Source organism: Lontra canadensis, unplaced genomic scaffold, assembly GCF_010015895.1.
Source record: "Lontra canadensis isolate GAN:19392208 unplaced genomic scaffold, GSC_riverotter_1.0 scaffold38, whole genome shotgun sequence".
In the NCBI taxonomy this organism is placed as follows: Eukaryota; Metazoa; Chordata; class Mammalia; order Carnivora; family Mustelidae; genus Lontra; species Lontra canadensis.
The window spans coordinates 9,243,083-9,262,659 of record NW_022631032.1 but is presented as its reverse complement, the minus strand read 5'-3'; positions in this window follow the sequence as shown (position 1 = coordinate 9,262,659).

Here is a 19,577-nt window from a genome sequence, read left to right as displayed (position 1 = left end):
TCACTACACCCCCACTGGGTTGGCTGAAGTTAAAAAGACTGACAATACCAAGTGTTGGTGAGGATATGGAGTAAGCAAAGTGCAGCTGCTTGGCTGGTGGGCTGCAAAAACACAGAGGCACTTTAGAAAACAGTCTGTCAGGTTGTTCTAAAGGGAGACAACACCTGCACAATGATCCAGCCATGCCACCCACAGCTGTTTACCTGAAACAAAGGCATCTCCACAAAGACTTGTATGCAAATCCTCGTAGAAGCTTTATTCATAAGAGCAAAAGCCTAAAAACAACCTCAATGCCCATCAGCAAGTGAAGGAAGGAAAACATTGTGACATTAGTGCAGTGGGATACTAACTCAGCAGTGAAATTAGCAAACACCTGGTGTGCACAGAGCACCGATAAAGGTCAAAATCGTGTAGAGGGAAAGAAATCAGGCACAAAAGAGTACCTACTGTATTTTTCCATGTGTATGAATCTCAGGAAAAGCCAAGTGGAATATATAATGATGGAAAACAGACTGGTGGTTGCTTATGAGCCAGAGGTGGAAGGGAGTCTCGGCCAGGAAGGGGCCCAGAGTCCTTCAGAGAGATTAGAATCTTCTCTATGTTGATTGTGGCAGTGGCTACATGGGTATATACATTGTCAAGACTCATCAAAACATAGACTTAACATGGGTGTATTTTGCTGAGTGGTGTTATGCCTCAATAAAGTTGGCTTCAGGGATATCAGACACGAGGCAGAGAGTCTTGATAAGACCGACCCTCAGATATGAGGCAGGGACCCATCACCAGAGAGAACCCCCACGTGGATCCCCCTTCAGATTATACCCCTTTCACAGCCCCCTGTGCTGTGTATCTGAGTTTGCTCCCCCACCCTCCATCTTGCTCTGTGTCCAAGAGGCTGACTGGAGTGGACTGCATGGAGGGCGCCCTGCCAGTGGTCTTTCTGTTAGATCTGCCAGGAGCAGGCATCAGCAGGAGCTCCAAGGGCGGAGGACCAGGAGTTGCTGCAGGCCTCCTGTGCCCCTGGACTGAAGGACATAGCTCCCTTATCCATGTCTGGATGGCTCTCCCTTCTGGGTTCTCGTAACTTTCTCATGCTTCTACCCTTTCTGAGCCATCCATTGATCAAACTGACTTTAAGTTCTCCTAATTCGAATGTGCCATCTCTTGCTTGAGGATGGACAATCCAATGGACAGAGCACATAATCTTTTTGGTAAAACAAAACAGAGGCTCTGAATCTAGCAGGAGAATTTGGGGTGCAGGTGGAGCCAGGGGGCCCCACATTTCCCATGAATGTGTGAGCTTTTGCTCCCTCGCCTATGGGAGCTGGCTGCGGGGACACTGTCCTCTTCCAAAGCCTTGGCCCAGGCCTGGACAGATTTTTTCCCTTGGTTCCCTACAGGGGTTAAGACTTCTTCAAATTAGTCCATTCCAAGGGACTGTAGCAGGCACAGAGACAGAGGGGAGGGTATAAGAGGCCTGCAGCACACAAGTGGCACAGAGGGTCCCCAGCAGCCCCCTACATGTGGTGCCTTGCACAGCTGAGTGTGGCCCGGTGGGCGGAGTTGCCATGCAGACCACCGCTCAGCCGGTGCTACGGCACGCTCTTAGCATGGCTGCCGTTCTCACCTAACTGCATCTTCTCATGCCAGCTCTGTGTTGGAGACACTACCGCTTCCATTTTTTACACAAGATCAAACGGATCTTCAACAAAACCAGGTAATCCATCCAGGGTCTTACCAATTACAGCTGGGAAGTCTGGCTTCGAACTCAGGCTCCCTCCTTGGTCTGACTCCTAGGCCACCTTGCTGCTGCCTCTGTGGTGGCTCGCAGATGGTAGCAGAGGCTCACAGCCTCTGTGGTGCTTTTCCCACCTGTAAACTCCAAGGACCAAAAGGATCAATATTCTGGCACCCTCCAACATGCCACAGAGAAGCCCAGGGCCCCAGGCCTTGCTGAGCAGAGAGGAGGAGAGGCAGGCCATCTCTCCATCTGCCCCCGCCCCACACCAGGGCCCTGTCAGAACCCACAGTGGAACAGAGCCCAGGACTCACCTCACTGCACAGGGCCCTTGTCCTTGGCAGCGGGAGCTCCTCCATGTCCCGATGTCACGGAGGAGCATTGATGGCATGTCTCTGAAATGCCTTGTGAGCCTGCCCCAGCCACCGTGCTGGTCCCCGGGCTCTCTTTGTGGTTGGAGGCCAAGGCTGACCTCGTCTGGTGGGCCTCCCCACTGAACCCCCAAACACCCAGCTGCACACTCTATGCTTATTTTTGGAGTTATAACACATGTATTTAGAGTTTACTATATAGATATCACTCTTGTACATTCCCAAGATCTGAGAAGCCCTATGTGAGCAGCTACCCCTCCTCCCTGGGACTAGGGTGTCTTAAGAGCAGCACTAGGACCCTTGGGAAATATAATTCCCAGGGAATGTGTTGGGGGCTGTCTTGTGCATTGTGGGATGTTCAGCAGCATCGCTGGCCAGTAGCACACTCCTACCCCCCACATTTGTGACAATCACATAGTTCTCCAGACATGTCAAATATCTTGGTGGGGGGCAAAATCACCCCAGTGGTAAAGCTCTCCCGTGGAGAAAACCATTGTGACTTGGTGACAGTTGGGACTTTGATTTTTAGAGTTGTAACACCCATGTGCACATCCCTAAAGCAACATGGTTTTGTTTTGCTCGTTCTAAACTTTGTTGGAAATGGAGTCACACGTAGGTGCTCTCAAGTCTGGCTGGGCTGCTTTCTGCCACTTCGCGTAGGCGCGTGCTGTGTGTTTTCATCACCGCGCAGTTTTGTCGTGTGAACATGCCACACTTGGCTCTTCCGCGTTCTAGCTCTGCCAGCCCTGGGCCGCTCCAGTCTGGGGCTGTGCTGAGCGGGGCCTCTGAGTGCATGCACCTGCCGCTTTCCTGGTGCACACGTGTGTTGCTTCTCCAGAGCACATACCTGGGAGTGGGATTCCTCTGAGGGGTCACAGAGTGGACGTTGTGTTTTGCGTAGTTGTAGTCAATCAGCCTCCCACTGGCAGGGTGTGAACATTCCTATTGTTTCACATCGCTGACAACAGTTGGGATGACCGTTTTTTAAACATTCATTAACTGAAGCACGCGTACATGTTATGTTCTTCTTTGCACCCCATTGGTCTGCACACCATTGGGAGCCTGCTCTTGCATGCTGTCCCAAGTGATCGGAGCCTTCCTCTGACTTAGCTCTCCCTGCCTGCATTGTCACTGCCTCATTTCAATCCCGTTTCTCTTGCCTGGGAGCCCCACAAAAGCAGAGATGTGTTTCCCAACGCCCCCAGCAGACTGTGTGTTGGATGAATGAATGAATAATTCTGTTGCAGGGGGGATCCACATATGTGTTAGCCTCTCCTTCTGACAAGAGGGGAAACTGCAGCCCAGCCCCGTGGGGAGAGGCAGGGGCCCAGAGCTCCATGGGGGAGGCAGGCAGAGGCTTTGGACTCTTAACCCCATGTTTCCCAGTGTGACCCATGTCCCAGCCCTCCACCACCCCCAGCTGCTACTTGGGCTGAAGGAACAAAAAGACCCTAGAGTCACCCTTCTTCTTATTGTTCTCTACCCATCCACATTCCCAAATACACTTTGTCCTGAAAGCCTCTTGGGGTCCCAACAGGGAGGCAGCAGGCAGGTTGGGGAGAACTGCCCTGCTTCCCTGAGGTGGCTGGATTTCTGGAAGGTGTTGGTTGGGGAGGGAGGGCATATGCCCATGGTGTGACTGAGGCACAGCTGTAGGGCAGCCTGTCTTTGTCTGTTTCTCTACTGCATTTGGGGAACAGTGACATTGTCATTTCCCATCCAGGAAGGTTCGGGAGAGGCAGATGGATGGACACTAGGGAGACAGAAGCTACTGAGGCCGGCAACCTAAAATCCTGAGAGTGTGGGAACAAGGAGAGAGGCAGTGAGGGAGAGCCTTCCTGAAGACAGAATGCAGGATTGATGGCGGGGGGGGGGGGGCTGCCAGACCTGGTGGATGGTGTGGCCAGCAGATGGTAGTGGTAACTAGCAGGTGCACTTACTCAGTACCTACTGTATGCCTGGCTCCCTATTAGGTACTTTACTGGCATCATCCTGTTTTCCTGTCTTAAAGCTAGGGTTGGCATCATGTCCGTTACACAGATGAGGACCCCGAGGCTTGGAGACTAGGAGCAGCTTGTCTGCAGGCTCTGCTTCTGCAACAGTTACACACTCCAGCCAGGGCTGTTGAGTGGACTTAAGACCCTCCCACTATAACATGTTCCTTGGAGGCAAAGCCACAACAAACCTAAGCCACATGAACCACAGAGAGCAGGACCCAGAACAGAGAGTGACTTCAGCAGCTTCCAAGAACCAAGCGAACCTCTCCAGAGTCTGGAGGTAGGTGGGTGGGGGGAGAAGGGCAGGTGTGACAGAAGCCGGGAGTGGGTGTTGGTTGGAAGAGCAGAGGAGCCCTTGAGAGATGAAGAGATCTCACTGGAGGGGGGGCATCCGGGGGGTTCAAAGTGAAAGACCATTTTGGTTGCTAAGGTTACTGTCTACCATCTTTCTAGAGTACCTTCCAGTGTGCATTTTCAAAGTGCGGACAGTTTTGAAGCCCTTTCACCCAGATGACCCCTCATAAAGTCTGAGGGAGTAGAGTTGCCAGATAAAACACAAGATGCCCAGTTAAATTTGAATTTCAGATAAACATCAAGTAATGTTTTAGTAGAAGTATGTCCCAAGTATTGCTTAGAATATACTTGTAGGAAAAGATTATTTGTTGATTATCTGAAATTCAAATCAATCTGGACATCTTATATTTTCATTTTTCCAAATTTGGCAACCCTAAGAAGGCGGCCTGGACTGGTGTCCCCACTTTACCTGGAAAGGAACGGAGGCACAGATAAGTTTTGTGGGGCATGGCTGGCACTGGCACCATGCACCCCGATCCCAAGCCTGGGCCCTTTTCACTCCACACAGCTGCCACCTCTGAGAGCTAATTGATGCACAGAGTTGCAACCTGACATCTGGGGCATGTGTCAGACCACAACAGAGCCTGTCTTCCCTTTCATCAGGCCCGGCCGGGGGAGCTGCCGGAGCCCTTGGAGGGAGGGAGAGCTGTAACTTCAAAGGCCGTGTTGCTGAGAATTCCAGCTACAGCCTTCCAGGTTTGCTTTTGGCTTCATTTCTTGGACTCACTTGGCTCTGGAGACTGAGGTTTTACTTATATGTACTGAGAAGATATTGTTCCTTTTTTTCCACTGGGGGGAAAATACTACCTTCACTAAATGGTGCATGGCCATTTTCCAAATTCTTTTACAGGGATCCATTCATTCTCACATCAACCCCATGAAATGCCTTCATGTACTGTTGTCCCCATATTGCAGATGGTATCATGGAACCTGAAGCACTCGGGGCTGTCCAGGGCGCACAGAACAGGGCTGGCTCTAGTCTAAAGGTTTCCCCGGGCCGCCACAGTGAGGGGAAAATTATGTGATATGGGAGTGGCTCCCAGATCTCAGAACTTAAATCTCACCAAGCCAGAACCCAACAAACCAAGTCATCCGAGATTCTGCCTTCTTTTCTGTGAAGGAGGCAGTTTTAGGAGGCATGGAAATAAACTAAGATTTGAACTTCTCTTCCAAAGAAGTGGTCCCCATATATGTCTTCAGGACAGGTGAACCCCTCCTGATGTCTTGCTCTTCTCCTCCTTCTGTGGGCTTTCTGTGGGGTTCAGAGTTAACATTCAAAGCCACCGGCATTGATGAGAACTGTGTACACTGATACTTCAGAAAGATTATCAGCCATCTTTCAAAACTGAAAGCAATTTTGAGTGTGACTTTACTCCCTAACAGAAGAGTCCCTGCCCCAGCCCTCTGGCCAGCCCAAGTGTCCCAGTTGACAGTCTCAAGGCTTGGTGATAGGGTTGCCTTTGGGGTGGATGCCATGCTGCATGGAATAGACCTCCCAGTGGCAGCACCTTCTCTTCTGGTGGGCAGCAGAGGGGATCAACCCTGCCAGCACACCACATGACCGGTTTGTACCACTTTTCTTCAGAGCAGAGGTGGTCCTGGCCTCCCCACATTTCATTTCTTAAGTGTATCTGCGTGTGTGTGTATGTATTAGGAGATGGTGCTGCCATGGATGCCCTAACCAGCTTCTCTCCTGTAAGCAGCTCAGACGGGCCTCGGCTGGGCTCCCTGCCTTGCTGGGAAGCGGGAGGTGAAGCCTCAGAAACACAATTTGTGGTATCGGTGCAGATGGGAACACATCTGTGTGTGTGCATGTGTGTGTACGCACCCACATGTTGTGACCTGGACAGTCCTGTCCTCCTGAGACAGAAAGGACAAGCGAATCTCCACTCTCAAGCCCATTTCAGCAGTCAGGACAAGTCAGAGAAAGAGCAGCCTTCCACAGTCACGGTCAAGAACGGGGTGAACCGCCACAATGACAAGGCTGCAAGTAGGTGTGTTGATGGAAGGCTATGCCCAGCTGCCTGGCCATCACCTCCAAGATTCCATCATGTTAAGTAAAGTCATCTTGTGTCCATCAGACCCAGCTTAAGCACCAGCTAGCTGAATACCACAAGGAATCTCAGCTGATGCCATACAGAATAGAAGGATCACCCAGCTGAACCCTACTTGAATTCCTAACTTACAAAATTGTGAGAAGCAATAAAACAGTTGCTGCTGTTTAAACATCTTAAAAAAAAAAAAAAACCAGGCTAAAATGCACACTGATTAAAGAAGCCTGTCGGCTGGCTTCTCACTATTCCATTTTCACTGCTGCCAGAGGGATCTCTCCAAGGGCTGCCCCTTGTGGGTGGAAGTTCCCTAACGGCTGGGGTTCTGGGTCTGGATGCAGCAGCCAGGCACTTAAGCACCACCACTGCCCTCCCACCCTCCCTCCCCCGAACCCAACCCCATCTGCCTCTGTCCTCTCTTCCAGCCTGTGTCCCAGGTTCCACTCACCTCACACTTTCCAGTCCCTGTGCTCCTGTGAACCCACTCCCCCTCCACCCTTAACCCTGCTGGCCTGGCTCAAGGTCTGTCTCTCCCTTCCACCCTCGGCTGGGCTCCATGGCCTTGCCCACACCCGCCATTTTGTAGATGTCCCAAGGCTGTCCAAGTTTGTTATCTTTTTGTGATAATCACATCTCACAGGTGCCTAGAACTTTCCAACAGACAAAGCACATTCACAAGATACACTCATGTATTCCTCATGGCATGTAATCCTACAAAGCCGGGATCACTCAGTCCACTTCGCTGATGAGCCTTAGAGAAGTTACCTGTGGATTCTGATTCTAAAGCCCCCTGTTCGTGAAAGCTGGGCTTGCTTTCCAGGTCTGACGTTTCCTGAGTCAGGATCTCTTTTCTACCCACACTGGAAATTGCACAGCAAAGACTTGCAAGCAAGGGTGAGGTTCCTAAGTACCAGATGGGAGGGGGACTTGGCATTCTGGCTCTGCTAAGCCCTTTTAGAAAAGCAAGTCTCCCCATAGGGTATGCAGAGCTTTATCATCAATTCCAGAATTAGAAAGAGGGGTTTGCATGCCTGGATCTGGGCTGTTGGCTTTTAGGAGGTAGATGGGGTCTTTGCAGCAAGGTCACTATCTCTCTCCCTATTGTCTGCCGTCTGCTCCCCACTACCCCTGCGTCCTGGGAGATCCCCTGCCTCTTTAGCTTTCTGTCCAAGGGGCGGGTGGGGAAGGAACCAAAGGCTGCATGAGAGGGACACGCTGTGCCTTTCCAGAGATGCTGACCACGGAAAGGCCAACGAGGGAGGTGAAAGGCACCTTCTGGGCTGTGTCGCTGGGCAGGACCAGACACGCTGCGGTCTGGGTCCTGACGGCGATCCCACATCGCCATCTTGTGGCAGCAGGAAGAACACGCGTGTCTTCACGTGGAGCGGCGCTCTGCGCAGGAACCCAGAGCACCTCCTAAGGACCAGAACCTGGGCCAGGAACTCCTGCACATTAAGTGGCTGGATCACCTCGTCAATCTTCCCACCAGCTCTGCCTGGCAGGATAAAGGGATCAGGCTCAGAGAGAGTAGGTGGCCCTAGAAGAACTTGGTTCCTTGCTGGGACAAGTCAGAACTGCTTCCAGCTGTGGTTCCTCATGTCCCTCTCTAGTGCCTTTAGCCCACAACCACCTGTGTCCTCTGCCACTTGCCTCCTGGATGATTATCTGCGCTATTCCCCTGTCAAGTCATTTCAGGGACAAATATAAAATCCCTTATAAAAGTAATAAGTGTCACTCACTGGGTACCTGCTCTGTGCCTGAGGCTGCTTAGAACTTTTTGTGTATTCTCACTAAACCCACAGTAACACTGAAAGGCAGGGGTTATCAATCCCATTTTATAGAAGAGAGACTGAGTCTCAAAGAGGTGGAGTAACGCATACAAATTCACCCAGCTGTATGAAACAGAACTGGGATTCACACCCTAAAGCCTCTAGGTCCCTGGTTTCCTGGGAGGACCTCTTGCTCTTATCATCATTGTCTTAGAGGAGCCTCTGCTGTGGTGGAAGAAAAAAATTTGCAACAAGAAAAAAAAAACAGTAAGTTTTCTACCAAATTCATAACCATTTTCTCTTCATGGCTTAAATGAAAATGGGCATCATTATTGTCACCATCATCAACATCACATATTCCACAAACATACAATGAACCCTGTCACTGTCACTGTCACTGCAGGAGTCCAGCATGAATGATGGCCCCATCTGCCCTCAAGGTCATCATCACTGCCATTCTCTGGCTCTGATTAGGGTGGGCTCTTCTCATCTCTGCCTGGACATCTGGACTCTTCTAATTCTGCTTATTATATGTACTCATGTGTTTTTTTACTCATATATTTAATGGGTGTTTATTGAGCTCCTATTATGTGTCAGGTACTGTGATGAATACTAAAGATACAGTGCCAAAAGGCCCTGACCTCACAGAGCCTATGGTCTGGAAGATAAATAGGTAATAACCAAGTAAACTAACAAATATTTGATGACAATCTTCATAAGCACTCTGAAGGCAGGACTGAGATACTACAACAGCATGTCATGGGATCCTACCTTAGTCTGGAGGCTCCCCTCTCTGCCTCACATCCTGCAGCCTACACTAATTGTGCCCTAGAGGAAATTATGCAGCCACAGGACACTCCATCTTGGATACTCAGTGACAATTCCGGTTTCCTGGGATTTCACTTGCTTTTTTTTTTTTTAAGTTGCCTCATACTTTGTATTAATTTGTGAGTCTTCATGAACTATAGTTTTTAAATCAGAAGAAAAACAACCCTTGACAGTCTAGGTTCAGAAAACTCATGTTCTACAATCTTGAATCACTCCCTAATAGTATCCTATAGGTGTTTGTGTCCTTCAGACTCCATTTAGAAGGACTCCACTTCCACTCAAGATAGAGGAACAGGGACTAGATTTACCTGAAAGAAACAAAAAAAAAATACAAGAATATACAAAAAATATACAAAATAAACAAAAAATATATAATTTGTTTATATAAATAAAAAATATATAAGGAATACCAAAAAATGCAATATATACACAAAATATATAAAATGATGGTTTTCAAAATACTAAACACAAGAAGGGGTGAGTCCTACAATTTTCACATCTTACTGACTTGAAAAGTTCTCCAGGCTACGATGTAGAGAAGGGGAACCCAGCGAGAGCCCACAAAACTCCCTGAGTTCAGGAGATGGACCTGAGAGGCTAGGGAGACCAAAGTGGCCAAAGTTTGTCAAATATCGTACCAAAGATGCAGAGAACACATAGAACTTTGAAGATCCACAAGCAGCTCCCTTCAAGTGTTCAGCAGAGTACTGGCATATGAAGTACACGTGTATGAAAATATTATCTGAAGTGGGGGCAGGCAGGGAGAGACATCAGAAAGGAATAGAGAACAGTGGGCAGTGCACTCAAAGGGCTGGAAATAGTAGCTGTTCTGACCAGCAAGAAAAAGTCACACATTTTGGGGCATTGGGTAGAATATTTGCAAAGGTCTTGTCTGAGTAATGTGAAATAATTAGCACTATGTGGAGCACTGTTCTAGACCCACCTAACAAATCATAAAAGAATATTCAGAAATATCAGATGTTTTCAATTCATTTAATTGAATCCCAAACCAAGGTACAAGAATATGTATAGGAATACTGAAATATTTGGCTCCCGACAAGATGAAGTTCACAAAGTGGGGCAATCAAATTACCGGGCATAAAAAGAAGCATGAAAACATTATTAATAACAAGAATAATCAGTCTGAGCTGACCCAAATATTAGACCTGACACAAACAGTAGAATTAGCAGAAAAAGACATTAACAGTGATTACACCTGTATTTCATCTATTCAGAAAGTTAAGACATTGAAGATACCAAAAAAGGCCTAAATCAAACTTTTGGAGATGAAGACAATGTCTGAGATTAAAAGTACACTGGGTTAGTTTAAAAGCAGATTAGACTCAGCAGAAGAAATAAAATTAGTGAACTTGAAGTCATAGCAATAGGAATTATAATGAAACACACACATAGAAAAAAATTTTTTTTTTAAAGAATAGAGGATCAGTAAATTAAGGGACATCTTTAAGTGACCTTATATATATATATCTAATTGGCATCCCTGAAGGAGAATGAGGGGGGTGGTTAGGCAGTAGACAGAAATACATTTGTAAAAGTAATGAACAAATCTTTCCACATTCACTGAAAACTATACACCTTTTTTTTTAAAGATTTTATTTATTTATTTGACAGAGTTCACAAGTAGGCAGAGAGGCAGGCAGAGAGAGAGGAGGAAGCAGGCTCCCTGCTGAGCAGAGAGCCCAATGCGGGGCTCGATCCCAGGACCCTGGGATCATGACCTGAGCTGAAGGCAGAGGCTTTAACCCACTGAGCCACCCAGGCACCCCAATTATACACCTTCTAATCCAAGAAGCTCAGCAGATCTAAAGCACAAGACACGTGAATAAAGCTACACCAAGGTACATGATAATCAAAGTATTCAAAACCTGATAATGAGAAAAATCTTAGCTGCCAGAGAAAAAAAGACACATTATGTTCAGAGGAACAACAACAACAAAAATGAGTACAACAGATTTCTTGTCATTAAAATGTAATCAAGAATACATATCTTTAAAGAACTGAAAGAAAAAATTGACAATTTAGTATTTTACACCTAGCAAAAAAATATGTTCCAAAAAATGAAGGTGAAATAAAGATTTGTTTTTCAGACAAACAAAAGATGTAAAAATTTGGTATCAGGAGAAATGAAGAATGCCTTTGATGGGCTCCTTAGTAGTCTAGACATGACTAAGGAAAGACTTTTTGAGCATAGGAGGACACACATATATTAAAAGTAAATGGATGGAGAAAAATGCTTCATGCTATCACTAATCAAAAGAAAGAGAGTCAGTATATTCTCCAGGAAGACATAACAATCCTTATGTGTATGTACCTAACAAGCACATCAAATATGTGAAGCAAAACCTCTTGGAACTACAGGAAGACTAGATGAATCCACAATTGTAGTTGGAGAATGCAGCAGCCTTCTATCAGAAATGGACAGATACATCAGGCAGAAAATCAGTAAGGAGACAGTTGAACTCATTAGCACCATCAATCAGCTGGATATCGTTGACATCTGTCAACTACTTCATCCCACAACATCAGGATTATGTTCTTCTCAAACTCACATGGAACATTCACCAAGGTAGACCACACTCTGGGTCATAAAACACACCTTAGCAAATTTAAAAGAACAGAAATACTGTGCACTCAGATCACAGTAGAATTAAGCTAGAAATCAATAACAGGAAGATGGCCAGGTACACACTGAACATTTACTAAGGTAGACTATATTTTGGGCCATAATACAGGTCTCAGTCAATTTTAAAAGCTTCAAGTCATACAAAATATATTCTCTGACTGCAATGGAATTAGATTAGAGATTTATAACAAAGATATCTGGAAAATCCTCAAATATGGAGAAACTAAATAAGCCATGGGTTAAAAAAGGGATAACAAAGAAAATGTAAAAGTATTTGATCTGAATGAAAATAAAAGCAAAAACACAACATAAAATTTGTGGGATGCTGCGAAAACAATTTTAAGGGGAAATTTATAGCATTAAACACCTATATTGGAGGAAAAAAAAATCCCCAAACAATAACCTCCACTTCCACCTTAAGAAAGAAACTAGAAAAATAAACAGAATAAAGGGAATAAATAATAAAGATCAAACAGAAATCAATAGAAAACACAAAAACAAAGCAAAATATGAAAACAAAAACTGGTCTTTGAGATGATCAATAGAATTGATAAACCTCTATCTAGACCCATCAGAAAGAAAAAGGAATATACAAGTTATTAATATCAGGAATAAGAGTAGTGCTATCTTTATAAAATCTACAGATTTAAAAGACTAGTTAATACTATAAAAAGTGTTATGCCAATAAATTTGACAACTTAGATGAAATGGACAAATTCCTTCACAGATACAAACTACCAGAGCTCATTTAAAAAAATAAAAGTGAAAAGGTAATCGAAAATTGAACTTCAATTTAAAACCTTCCCACAGGGACGCCTGGGTGGCTCAGTCGGTTAAGCATCTGCTTAACGATTAAGCATCCTGTTCAGGTCAGGATCCCAGGGTCCTGGGATCAGTCCCACATCCGACTTCCTACTCAGCAGGGAGCCTGCTTCTCCCTCTGCCTGCTCTGCCTGCTGCTCCCTCTGCTTGTCATCTCTCTCTGACAAATAAATAAATAAAATCTTAAAAAATAAAAACCTTCCCACGGTGAAAACTAAAGGCTCAGATAGCTTGATGGGTGAATTCTTCCACACATTTATGGGAGAAGCAATAGCAATTCTACACAAACTCTTTCAGAAAATCGCAGAGGATGAAGATTTCCCAGCTGACTCTATGAAGCCAGTGATACCTGATACTAAAACCAGACAAAGATTACAAGAAAAAGTAACTACCAGTCCTTCATAAAATAGAGTAAAAATTCTAAAAATGTTATCAAATAAATCCAACAATATGTATTAAAAAGAGAAATCCTTATCAAATGTGGTTTATTCCAGGAATGTGGGGTTGGTTTAACATATGAAAAGCAATCAGTGTAATCCCCCATATTAAGGCACTATTTAAAAAAAAATGCTATCATCATCTCAACAGATTCTAAAAAATATTTGATGAGAATTAAACATCCATCCCTGAGAGAAACTCTCAGCAAACTAGGAATAAAATGAATTTCTGCAACCTGACAAAGGACAGCTATGAAAAACAGCATTACACTTAATGTGCAAGACTGAATGCCTCTCCTCTAAGATCAGGAATAGACAAGGATGTCTCTTCTCACCACTGCTCTCCAACATTGTCCTGGAGGTTCTAGCAAGTATAATTAGGCCAAAAAAAAATAAAAAATAAAAAAAAGTTGGCAGCGGGGTGGGGGAGTTATCCAGATTAAAGAAGTAAAAGCTATCTTTATTCACAATGTGATTGTTTATGTAAAACATCTGAAGGAATTTACAAAGAAGCTATTAGAACTAAAAAGGGAGTTTAGCAAGTTTTTAGGATACAAGAGCAATACAAAAAAATCAGTTGTATCTCTAGACTAACAATAATCACACATTGAAACTAAAATAACATTTACAATAACATCAAACATATGAAACAGCGATAAATCGGACCAAAGGTATGATGTGTACATTGAAAACTACCAAATATTGTTTAGAGAGACTAAAGAGGACCTAAATAAATGGACAGATAAGCATGGTTAATGGGTCAGAAGACTCAGGATTGTTAAGATCTCAATTCTTTCCAAATGGATTTATTTGGAGAGAATACATTTGATTTTGTTGGAGATCTTAGATTTGATCTAAGATCTGATATAATTTTAATCAAAACTGCAGCAGGATTTTTTTTAAAGATTTATTTATTTGAAAGAGAGAGAGAGCATGCACATACCAGTGCAGGGAGGGGCAGAGGGAGAGAATCCCTGCTGAGTGGGCAGCCCAACATCAGGCGGGTGGGGCCTCCACAGGCTGATCCCACAACTCCTGAGATCATGACCTGAACCAAAAATCAAGAGTTTGATGATTAACCGACTGAGCCACCGAGGCGCCCCTCCAGTAGGATTTTTGTTGAAACTGTAAACCGATTCTAAAATTTATGTGGAAATGCAAAAAGGACATAAAATAGCAAAAACAACTTTGGGGGGCAGAAAGGAAAGGAAAACAAAATTGGAGAGCTAACACTATCCAATTTCAAGATTTATTATAAAACCACAGTAATAGTAAAACCATATAGTATTCACATGAATATATAAAAATAGGCCACTGGATGGGGCGTCTGGGTGGCTCAGTCAGTTAAGCGTCTGCCTTTGGCTCAGATCATGATCCCAGGGTCCTGGGATTGAGTCCCACATTGAGGACTGGGATCAAGCCTGGAATTGGGCTCCCTGTTCCCTGGGAAGCCTGCTTCTCTCTCTCCCTCTGCCCCTCCCACCCACCTGTGTTCTCTCTCTCTCAAATAAATAAATAAAATCTTTAAAATAAATAAATAAAATCCAGTGACCAGGTGCCTGGGTGGCTCCGTGGGTTAAGCCTCTGCTTTCAGCTCAGGTCATTCTCAGGGTCCTGGGATCGAGCCCCGCATCAGGCTCTCTGCTTAGCGGGGAGCCTCCTTCCCCCTCTCTCTCTCTCTGCCTGCCTCTCTGCCTACTTGTGATATCTCTCTCTCTGTCAAATAAATAAAATCTTTTTAAAAAACCGGTCACTGGAATAGAATAGAGACTTCAAAAGTACACCCACACAACACAGATAAAGATGGCTAATTTTTTCTTTTTTTTTTTAAGATTTTATTTATTTATTTGACAGAGAGATCACAAGTAGGCAGAGAGGCAGTCAGAGAGAGAGGAGGAAGCAGGCTCCCCGCTGAGCAGAGAGCCCAACACGGGGCTCCATCCCAGAACTTTGGGATCATGACCTGAGCTGAAGGCCGAGGCTTTAACCTATTGAGCCACCCAGGCGCCCAAGATGGCTAATTTTTTAAAAAGGTCCAAAGGCAATTCTGTGCAGAAAGGGTAGTCTTTTCAGGAAATGATTCGGAACAATTGACATACATATGCAAAAATATACTTCAACCCATTCCTCACACTATATTTAAAAAATAACTCAAAATGTACCATACACTTAAATGTGCAATATAAAACCTTTGAACCTTCTAAAAGAGAACATAGGCAAACGCTTTGTTATTTTGGATTAGGCAAAGCAAGCCCTATGAAAAAACACGTTGATAAATTGAACTTCATCAAAATTAAAAACTTCTTTCTTAAAGATGTTGTTAGAAGAATACAAAGGCAAGCCAACTTTACTGAATAACAAGAATAACAACAAAACAACCCAACTTTAAAAATAGGCAAAAGAGTCAACTATCATATGGTTTCACTTACTTGTGGAGCAATAAGGAGTAACACGGAGGATACTGGGAGATGGAGAGGAGAAGTGAGTTGGGGGAAATTGGAGGGGGAGAAGAACCATGAGAGACTGTGGACTCTGGGAAACAAACTGAGGGTTTTGGAGGGGAGGGTAGTTTGGGGTGGGGGGAGCCTGGTGGAGGGTATTGTGGAGGGCACATATTGCATGGAGCACTGGGTGTGGTGCATAAACAATGAATCTTGGAACACTGAAAAAATTAAATAAATAAATAAACAAAAAAATAGGCAAAAGATTTGAATAGACACATCACCAGAGAAGATCCGTGAATGGCAAGTAAGCACATGAAAAGATGTTCAAAATCATTAGTCGTTAAGCTAATGAGATTAAGAACCACAATGAGATACACGACACATACTGGAATGACAAAAATTAAAAAGACTGACCAGCATCAAGAAGATACTGAGGAAATAAGTCTCATATGCTGCTAGAGGAGATTTAAAATGGCACCATGACCTTGGAAAACACTCTGGAAGTTTCTTGAAAAGTTCAATGTACCTATCATGTGATTCAGCCATTCCACTCCTATTTTCCCAAGAGAAATGGAAACATAAGTTCAAAAACTTGTACGTAAATGCTAACTGGAGTTTTAATTTTAACAACCAAGTACTGGAAAGAGCCCCAAAGTCCCTCAGCAGGTGAATGGGTAACAAATGTTGGTACATCCATATAATGGAATATTAGTCAGCAATAAAACGGTACAGGCTATTGATACACATGACAATATGGGTGAACCTTAAAATAATTACTCTGAGTGGGACGCCTGGGTGGCTCAGTTGGTTGGACGACTGCCTTCGGCTCAGGTCGTGATCCTGGAGTCCCGGGATCGAGTCCCGTGTCGGGCTCCCAGCTCCGCGGGGAGTCTGCTTCTCTCTCTGACCTTCTCCTCGCTCATGCTCTCTCTCACTGTCTCTCTCTCAAATAAATAAATAAAATCTTAAAAAAAAAATTACTCTGAGTGGAAGAAGCCAGACAGAAAAAGAATATGTACTTAGGATGCGTTTTTGTCAGACTCTAGGATATGCAAGGTGATGTGTAGGGGAGGAGAGCAGTGGTCTCACAGATTGAGTGGGAGGAGGGGAATCCCAAGGGGCATGAGGAAACTTTGGGGTGATGGGCACGTTTGTAATCTTGATATGGTGATGGTTACATGGTGTGTACACAGGTTAAAACATCATATGCTTTAAATATCTACCATTTATTGTATACCAATTATACCTGAATGAGCCTGTTTGTTTACTTGTTTATTTATTTTAAAAAATCAACTGGGGATGCAGAAGGTGGCCAGCCACCTTTGGATTACTTTCATTTCCACAAGACATACCAGCATAGAAAGAAAACTCATCGAGCAAAGCTGCTTACTGGTGTGATATACCTGATGGGGAAATTGTGATTTACTGATGTAGCAGAAGTCCGGGGGCAGGAGGGGATTCGGTTTGGTTAGTCATGTCTCTGAACTGCTAGTTCAGGTTAGTTCATGTCCATCTGAAATGTTTGCCACCCTGGATGGGTTTTAAAGGAGACAGAAGGGGGCGCCTGAATGGCTCAGTGGGTTAAGCCTCTGCCTTCAGCTCAGGTCATGATCTCAGGGTCCTGGGATGGAAACCCCCTTCACCCCGCTTTGGAGGGGGTGGGGGGAGTCTCTGCTCAGCAGGGAGCCTGCTTCCCCACCCCCCCTACTCTGCCTGCTTCTCTGCCTACTTGTGATCTCTCTCTCTGTGTCAAATAAATAAATAAAATCTAAAAAAAAAAAAAAAAAAAGGAGACAGAAGGAATCCTGCACAGCCATGGAACAAGATGAGATGAGACCAGAAAAATGCTGATCAGTATCAGTAATGGTAATAATGCTCTCTACCACTGGGTGGACACTGACTGTGAGCCAGAGCTCCAATTGCTTCATGTCTGTTAACCCTCACTCTCAACCTATGTAGAAGCTGCTATCATGTCACCTTAGAGAGGAGGAACTGAAGGTGGGGAGTAGCAAGGGTTCAGACAGCTAATGAGTTGTGGAGCTAGAATTTTAACCCATATCTTCTCTGATCCCCAAACTCTTACCTTGAAAGTGCCCCCATTCCCAGGCCAATATACACATGTGAACACATGCATGTTCACATGTACACAGACAAGACCACGCGTGCACGCGCGCACACACACACACACATGCTCACTTTATATATGTGTGTGTGTACATGCATACGTGGACTTACATGCATGTCCATACATATTTGAAACATATGCACATTCACATGCATACAAAATGGCCACCTGTGCATAAACACATGCACGCATATATGTCCCCTGAAGCCACACACATATACACACACACATTTGCACGACACATACATATAGGCACACACGCTTAGAATGTCCTAAATGTTTGTATTCTGCTCTTTTGGTTCAAGCTTCCCATCGTCAGCAACCACTACATCCTACTGCCAGCCTCTTCCAGTCCAGGGCCCAGGAATCTTCAGGATGTTGCAGTCCTGAGTCTAAAGTGAAATTATGCTCAGGCCCCTCATCTGGGGACTGCATGCAAGTCAGTCAATCAGACGCATCTCATTTTCTCATGAATCAGATGCATCCCATTTTCTCTTGAAAGAAATTTCTGACAGGCTTATTAACCTTTGAAAATACCAGCTCTCTGTCCAAAGGATTCCAGAGTCCAGATCGAACTGAAAAATAATCTTGTGACAGACCACCCGGTTCTGAGCTGAAGGGAATTACTTTCAACCCAGGCCAGCATGTCCCTCTGACAAAATGTTCCACATACCAAACCAGACAGCAGCCAGCTCTCAGGGAGCAAGGGAGCCAAGTGTCAGCTATTATAGCTCATATCCACGAAGCCTGTGATATAGGGTGATCGCTCTGGGCCTCCATCATTGTGGGGGCATCTGGGATAGCAGGAAGGAGCTGGTCTAAGTGCCTTTGACATTTATGTTCCTGTGCTATAGGACAGAGTGTCTGCCTGTCATCACGGACAGATGTAGCCTTGGTCTCTGGCAATCGTTTTCTCTTTTGAGTGTTCAGTTTGGGGTAGAATTATAGTTCGGTGGGTGCTATCAGAAGCATAGAGAGGTAAAGAGACAGAGTGTCATGTGGAAAATTGGAGATAAACAGATTAAAGTCAAGGTTGGAGGAAGTGACTCATCCATCCCCATTTTCTCATGGTGGAGGACAGTCTTCTTACCTGCTCTTTTTGGGCCACCTTCTGGGCTCAGAAGACAGTCTGTCATTTTTGGAAACCTCAGTGTTTTTCCTTACCCATGAAGCACATGTGAAACAGCTTTTACACCATAATAGCTGCTAGGGACCCCAAATGTAGCTTTGTCTTTGCCTTGAATAAATTGGATGGCCTTGGGCAACACCCATAACTTTTGAGCTTCAGCTTACATATATAGAAGATGCTCATATTGATGCCTGTCCTGTCTGCTTCACCAATTTGTCATGAAAACCAGCAGGACTGATGAAAAGAGTGCACTCCAGTGACAGGGACAGTGGCTGTGCTTTGTCACATCTTTCAGCATCCTCATCATTGCTCAGGGTGTTTCTGCTCCAATGTAGACTTGCACAGGTTTCCAGGAAAAATGTTTTCCATCTTTCTCTAGAACTATCTGGGGACCCTGGAGTTTCCATCCTTCAAGACATTCCTGTGGCTTCCTGTGGATTGGCTGTTCAGTTTTCCCTTGAACTCTGCGAGATATTCAACATCTTTCCCATCACTTCTATCTCTGTGTTAGACAAGAAAGATTTCTATTGCTCATAACCAGATAATCTTAACTGATGAACATGTAACTCTCTAAAACTTTCCCTCTGAAGATCTTCAGAGAGGCACTGACTTGCTGCCACCCAACTGTCTTGCACCCACCCCTCTTAGGAAATATCAGGCATCAAGTCCTGAAAGTCCTTTATCTTCAAGGTCTGAAAGGTAAGTGCTCTCATCACACCCATTTTGCAGGTGAGGAACAGACTCTGAAAGATGTGGACATCTGTCCAAGGTTACAGGTAGAACCAGGAATCTTGGTTGACACATGTCAGTAAAACTTAGTGTAGTCCCAAGTAAAGGTGATAATGAAAAGAACAGGGGAAGATCTCTG